This window comes from Babylonia areolata, chromosome 19 (assembly GCF_041734735.1).
Source record: "Babylonia areolata isolate BAREFJ2019XMU chromosome 19, ASM4173473v1, whole genome shotgun sequence".
Taxonomy (NCBI): domain Eukaryota; kingdom Metazoa; phylum Mollusca; class Gastropoda; order Neogastropoda; family Buccinidae; genus Babylonia; species Babylonia areolata.
The window spans coordinates 61,132,953-61,140,693 of NC_134894.1; the positions used below are offsets into that span (position 1 = coordinate 61,132,953).

The 7,741-nt window shown below is 42.8% G+C and overlaps 1 long non-coding RNA gene across 1 annotated transcript; it reads left to right on the forward strand.

Moving 5' to 3' along the window:
* Positions 1-441: 441 nt before the first annotated feature.
* Positions 442-7,318, forward strand: LOC143294016 (uncharacterized). The gene is made up of 3 exons (XR_013056861.1): positions 442-559; positions 3,996-4,229; positions 7,275-7,318. It is a non-coding gene; the product is annotated as an uncharacterized LOC143294016 (long non-coding RNA).
* Positions 7,319-7,741: the final 423 nt, after the last annotated feature.

Here is a 7,741-nt window from a genome sequence, read left to right on the forward strand (position 1 = left end):
ACAGGTGTTGATGGAGCATCTATACAAAGGTCACGTACAATACAAAAATGATCAGAATTAAGCTTCTGTGTCACTGAAGTAGACTTGATGATGTCCTGAGGCCTATAAATAACCCAGTCTGAAATATGACCACGTATGTGTTCATGTGTAACTTTCTGTTCTCACTATTTTTCTTTTCACTTACCCCCCCCCCCCCCCTTCGCCCTCCCTTCCCAGGAAAAAATGCGCATTCCATAAAATAATATGGCTTACATATATGACGCATATGTGTGCCGTTTTTGTGAGAAATGAACAAAAACAACTGAAAGCTTTTTTTTTTTTTCTTTTTTCTTTTTTCCAGTAACTTACAACGTGGCTATACTCAAACCGGTCACCCAGGAATCGGCTGGTATTGGCAGCCCCAACAACGTTAATGATGGGAAGGTCAATTATCAAGGTGGCAGGCAATGTTCAATTATGCACAACGCCGGTTCTTCCCAGGCTTCGTGGTGGAAAGTGAACCTGCTCGGGCTGCACAGAATCAGTTCCTTTGCAGTTACTGCCCGCTACGACTGCTGTGGTATGTTCAAACAATATGTTTAATATTTCAAGGTAGGTCTCAAATGAACCCCCCACCCCCTCCCCCGTTAGGCCTATAGTTTGTGATTTTTACGAAAAGGGGCCTTTTGAAAAGAAAAAGAAAAAAAAAAAAGAAACACAGCTGCAATAAAACCAGGATAGTATATACTATTGGACATCTGGCCATCACCAACATGAAGATGAAGTCATACATCTTGGTAAACGTTTCAGTAATCATTTTCATTGCATCGCGTTCAAGATGCCAGTGTGCCTGTGTGTCTGTGCCTGTGGTAAAACCTTAACAAATTAATTTTCTACTGATAAACAACAACAAAAACTTCTTTATCTAGAGTGTTGTCTAAAAAGAAAAATTCCCACACATGGAAAAAAACAAACAAAAAAACCAATAATAATAAACTGTACTTATATGGGGTCCATAAGGACTGCTATAAGTTCAGCACTGAATATTGAACGATTTTTATCAATATAGTATGATTTTCCCGTTTTCAATTCTGGTATAATGAAAGCTGAACCTGCTCGGCCATTGTCTAATAGTGAGCCGTCTGTGTAAAATCTGTAAATGATCAAAGTATCTATTTTGAAGGTGTACTCGGACTTCCGTTGCCATGATGTTCGGGTTTACATTCTTTTTAATGTCAGTATGATTAAAGTCAAAATGTGCTTTATTCATCTTCCAGATAGGGTTTGGACTTACGGCCTTCTGTGTGTCTACGTCATCTGAATTAATTTCAGACTTTTCAGACAGGTTTGACACAAACGTGCCAATGGGTGTTAATAAGATATGTTTTTAGCTCTTTAGGGGAAGTTGTTTTCGGATGTAATTTTTACTTCCTCTGATGTATAATTTTCAGTTGTTGAGCTTCTCAATACGTATTTAGCACATTCGAGCTTTTGGTATACATCTAAAGGTAATACTACTATTTTCTTTGTATGTTCCGAGGGTCGATGCATGGAAAGGTACACCAAGGGCAAGTCTATATGCTTTACTGTCTATGCTTTGAAGTTTCTTTAGCAAATATTTTGGAGCATTGAAAAAGATGTCATAGTTATACCTTGGAACTTTGTCTTTCTGAAATTCTGAAGGTTTTTGAGTTTCATAAAAGTCATGATCAGTAAGTGATCACTTCTCAATGCATCTTTATATTCGTCCATTTACATTCTGGATACAACGTAGGCGATATGAAAGACAGATCTTTTGTAGATGCCCTGTGAGTGACAATGTCAGGGATTCTGGTAACGCTGCCATCATTTAAAAAGCTCAAGAAGGAATCAACAACATTTTCTACAAAGCGGTTACAAGTAACTGATACACAATCTTTGTCCCAAAAAGGAGAATGGGAGTTAAAATCTCCCCCAATCAACATTTTTCATTATCCTGAATATTATGTAACCATTCCGTGTTCACTTCGTTAGGGCCTCGGTAAATACACAGAGACGATACGTAGAGTAAGGTGATCACTGAACTTAACACGTGCCCCGCGCATGAATGAAAATCTGGAGTAGTGCTGGGTGCTGGTGGAGAGTATACACTGTACTCTATTCCTTCTTGATTATATAGTGCGGCACTGATTTTTGTGGCAGTATCTACATGCTAGTGCACAGGTGGATAATATTAACCTGGAAGCTTGGGTAATTTATTCTTCTTAACATTAAGTGATTGTAATATAGGTGTTTGGTAGTTAATAAAAACATAGGCGAAGGAAAGCAGCAGCTGAACTTGAGCGCTGCGTGCATTACGAAGTTTGATGTATAAATGACAAAAGCAAGACGTACGCGATCAACGTCTTGCTGCGCTAACGTCTCGATGCCGAATGAGAACTCTAAAGAAAGTGAAAAAGGAGAAGCAAGTGGCAAGAACAAGGAAAAACTCTGCTCCGTTTGGCGTCCTGTTACCAGTAGTAACCCTGACAACGATGTAGACTGCTACCTGAAAAGAGAAACTGAACTGAAAGAAGTCATATTATCCCTCTGCCAAAAAATCAACTCTTGAAAAAATCGTGACTGACCAGGCACAAGTGCTGAATGATTTGTCAGTAAAATTCAGCCGCACAAAGGGAGCATCCCAGTCCAAGCAGCTGGTGTAATCAGCGAAACAAACACCATCTCCGTCTGCTTCAACGGTCTCCCCTCCGCCCACTACCTATGCAGAGGCTGTCAAACAACACCCGGCTGCTTCCACTTCCCTGAGTCCAGCCACCCAAACTAAAACAAGGTCAGTCTGTATAAAAGATCAAAAGAGTGGGCCCCAAGAACAAGCCCGGAACAGCAGTGTGACGCGGAAACTGCCCTCCTCATCTTACGTCAAACCCAGAGTCAACCCACAAAAGAATTCGAACCTTCCCACTGTAGCAATTCTACAGGATTCAATTCTGAACGGCCCTGACAACAGTCGCCTTGGCCTGTCGTATGGGTTTCATGTAGAAAAACTAAAAACATACAACGTTAGCGACATTCCAAAGTCACTGAATGCAATTCAAAACCTTGAGAAAGTAGATTCCGTAGTTGTCCACTGCGGAATCAGTGACATAAAAGACGCTGACCCAGAACAAGCCAGCAAAATCATGGTGGATAACATAAAAAATGTCTTGGCCTCGTTCCCCAACATCAAAGTTGTCATTAGCAAAATCGCTGCCGTGAGAGACGCTAACATCCAGGCAAAATGGGAAATGTTCAATGCAATGACTTTTGCAAAAAATATGTGAAGAATCCAATGTGTCATTCATATTGCATGAAAACCTAAAAACCCAATGCAATAATTTCAAAGACCACTTGCACCCAAATTTCCAAGGTTCGCGTATTCTGGCCAGAAACATCGGCAGACATCTGCACTCCTTGTTCTGGGAACATCCAAGAAGAAAACGTTTTAACAACAGACATCGTCACCAAATACCGGACCTCGATCAGCGCCGACAATTCCAGGGTTACATTCGATATCCTATGCACATGGAATCGGACTTTCCTTGGTGGAGAATCCAACCACAAGAAAGTGATGTTAGAATGTTCAAAAACTTTAGGTGGTGACTTTGTACATCAGCTTGTGACTGCACCCCCAGCTCATATTTGCGGCTACTGTTTTAAGTACTATAATTTCTGTTTAATTTTCGATTTACAACTGTGATCAGTCGTATAAGTAGTTGACTGAATCACAAATTGTATTATTATTATTATATGCCATTTTATTTTTTAATGTAGAATTTTTTTCTTTTTCCTTATACCCTCCACACACCATACCCAACATACATATACTTTCCTCCATAATGCCCCCCATTCGGAAACAGGCAGTGCAGGTTATGCAGTGAATGCTAGATCTGTCTCCACAAATTTACCATATCTCATTCAACATTTGGCAAATAATAACTGCGCGTGCGTGCGTGTGTCTATGTGTGTGTGTGTGTGTGTGTGTGTGTGTGTGATAGCATCCTCCTCTCTGGAGAATGCCAAGCTTATAGTTGCAATAGGAGGTGAAGTGCGTCTCAACCCATCAAGGTACGAGCACTGCGGGACTATTGGTTCCCGTGTTGCTGCCAGAGAGAGAGTGGTAGTGAAATGCGCTGCGCCTCTCCTTGGAGACTGGGCTATGATTGTCAGACAGGGCGTTCCTGGTCAGTTTGGCTTCTGTGAAATAGAAGTCTTTGGTCATCGGATAAATCGTAAGTCAGATCCTCCCTTTTAATGTGTCTGCACCCTCCTGTGTGTCTCATGTGTATACCCCCACCCCCCACACCCCTACCCCCAGTCCCCCACCTTCTCTCTATCTGTCACTTACTCTGTCTCATTACCCTATTGCTTTTTTCTGTTTTCCTGCTTCTGCGTTTCTTAGCTCAGCCTTCTCCCATGTATTTTTTGTCTAGATTATATGCTGTTTCTATAGTTCACCAACACAGGTGAAGATAAAACACAATGAAAAGCATTCTTTAAAATCACCCATCATTGCTTTCACTTTGAACAAGGCCATCACACCATCGATCGCCTCAAAGAAATAAAAGCAGAGAGAGGGAGTGGCCGTAAGTCTAACATGAAAGGTAGAGCACGATGCTTTGCTAATCAAACAAATATCGGCATCATTTCCAAACCAACATTGCGCAAATTTCTTCAAAACGGAACAGAGTCTCTGTGGGCTTTTCCAAATACAATAGACTGAGCAACACTCTAGACGCCACGTTCTTGGCATCAGAGATCTTTTCCCATCCCTCTTGCGGCCAATCAGTGGCAACCTTCTGTCCGTGTGTGTGTTTGTGTGCATGTGTGGGTCTGTATTTTTGAGTGCGTTTGTGCATGCGCGAGAGTGTAAGTGTACACAAGTGTCAGTAGAGTTATGTGCACATGCGTGTGTGTGTGAGGGGGAGGTGGGAGTGCGGGGGGAGGTGGGGTAGAGGATGAGGTATGTGAGTGTATGCATGCCTACACTGTGGGAGCAACAGGATATTGGAACGTATATATATATATATATATATATATATATATATATATATATATATATATATATAATATCTTTGTACATATGTGTGTGGAGATATGGGCATATGTGTGTGTGCTTGTACAGGTAAGTGTTCATCTGTGTGTGTGTGTGTGTGTGTGTGTGTGTGTGTGTGTGTGCCATGGAAGCTGTGATACGTAGACTAGAAATGAGTGTGTGGAGGAGGGGGTAGAGGAGGTGCAGGGTAATGTGTGTGTGTGTGTGTGTGTTGGAGCTCATGTACGTTTATATGTATTTGACTGTGCTTTCATATCTGTGAAACTGCATGTTCGGTTCATATCTGTTATGCATGTGTGGGTGTATATGTGAATGTGTGTCTTCATTTTTTACATCTATTTGCTTTTTTGCTTTTTTTTTTTTTTTTTTTTTTTACATTACAGTTATTATTTATTTATTTGTGTAAGCTTATCTATCATTTATTCCCCTTCTTTTTTTTCTTCTTTTTTTCCCTCAAGGCCTGACTAAGCGCGTTGGGTTACGCTGCTGGTCAGGCATCTGCTTGGCAGATGTGGTGTAGCGTATATGGATTTGTCCGAACGCAGTGACGCCTCCTTGAGCTACTGAAACTGAAACTGAATTAGCAAATAATAGCTATGTGGAGTATGCTTTTGTTACCTGCCCTTAAACTGACACTCGTTTGCAGTGAAAATGCCATAACTGGAATTAGCTTGATTAAGTGTAAATCAACCGTATTGTTATTTTAACAATGGATGTTTCTATAAAACTAGACAGTGGAATAGTATGATAAGGAATAAATGTGTATCATACATCGTTGAATGAATCTAATGCACATTAAGTGTACTGCGTGTTGGGCTGTGGTGTAATATATTTCTCTTGCGCTCACTGAATCCGACATCTACACTAAGTGGTTTCCACTAGCAGAGTAAGCAGGGGGCCTGCAGTAGCCAAGCAACCAGCAGTCCACATCTTTTCTTATTAAGGTCACCAAGAGAGGCTGAACTGGCTTACACCATTGGTATTCATCCATACTGCTCCTCGTTGTTCTACTGCCAAGCAACCAGCAGTCCACCTCTTTCTTATCTAAGGTCACCAAGAGAAGCTCAGTCAACCAGCAGTCCACCTCTTTCATATTCAAGGTAACCAAGAGAAGCTCAACTGGCTTACAACATTGGCATTTGCCCATACTGCTCCTTGCTGTACTATCTCTCTCGCTGTAGGGCTCGATGCGTGGGATCTGAATTGACCTGGTCGTTATTCCCACCCTACGATGGCTGATCATAGAGTCCCCTGCCCGGAGCCTGCAGGTTCTCTCATTTTGCGACCTGGACGATATGTCACATTAGACATGTTCTGGAGGAAGACCTCGAACTCAAGATCGGTCTGGAAGGAGACCAAGGGAAAGCAAGGTCATGCTTCAACCCCCTCTTCCCCCCAGTCTTCCCGATCAGTGTGGTTTGTGCTTTTCCGTTCCACACTCTGCCACGCCCAGTCCCTTCCCACACCTCCCTCCTGCCCCTATCATGCCGGTACTGGGGGCTTGATCCCCAGGACACGCTAGTCTGCATTGAGGACCAGGGCCGACCCTGGTACTCTTTTCCCCAGTCACAGTTCAGTTCAGTTCAGCCCCTCTTATTCCCCACCCCCCACCCCGAACTCCCCCTCTGCTCCCTCCCCCCGCCCCCCACTCGCCCCCATCCGACTGCACTCCTCCATTTTGTGTTTTTCCAGTGGTGCATGCTGCTTTTGGTGGAGGGACTGAGCACTTGTCAGTCAAATGACATCCACGTGCACCTCCCTTGCGGGAACTAGCACCCCTGTCACAAAGCGTCAAAAGGGCCTGGAGATGCCTCAGGAGCGGCTGAATACACCTGCCCAGGTGGTGAGAGGTGCCATCACCATTCCCCCTCCTGGTACGGAGTCCTTCTCTGGTACCTGGAGCTTTCCATACAAGAAAATATTTGAAGGATTCCTCGAAATGAAGCGTCTGATCTTTGAACATTCTAGACCATTAACTTTTATGGGGGCACAGGCAGAACTTTCCAACCATGACCCTGTGCTAGTCCCTCATCGCGCTCCCTTTACTAACTCGGTCAATCTTACTTTCAGAACTTTGGCTTAGAGGGGATAATTTGGCCCACCACTGTCTTCTCCACAGCCTTTGGTGTAATTTACAAACGTGTTTATGTTTTCGTGCATGTACACGTGTGTGTGTGTGTGTGTGTGTGTGTGTGTGTGTGTGTGAGTGTGTGTGTTGCAGAGCTGACAGCGTTTGGTCGATGTTCTCCCAGATGGACAGCGTACATTATCTGTAATGATGACAATGTCTGTGAGCAGGCTACATGCCGTACGTATCACACTCTTTAGGGAAGTAAGTCCTTATCGCTTAATTGCCTGAAGATTTGTGAAGCAATTGTCCGTTTGGCATCAAACACTGTATGTACTATGTCACACTGATGCAACCGTAGTTTGTTGATTTACTCTGTTGGCCAAATTTCAAAGCAAACACAGTATTTATAGTACAAACGCGGAAATCTGAAAAAAACGCCAATACCTTATTTTGAAACATTAAGTTTTAACAGTGAGTATTATAATCTTCAATCGGTCTTTTTTCATATCGTTCAGAGGCTAGTACAATATGCCAGGTAACCCCTATTAGATGGAGGATTGGAGGAACCATTCGGCATTCTGCGGACGAGAAAGACATTGCAGCTGTCACCATTTCTC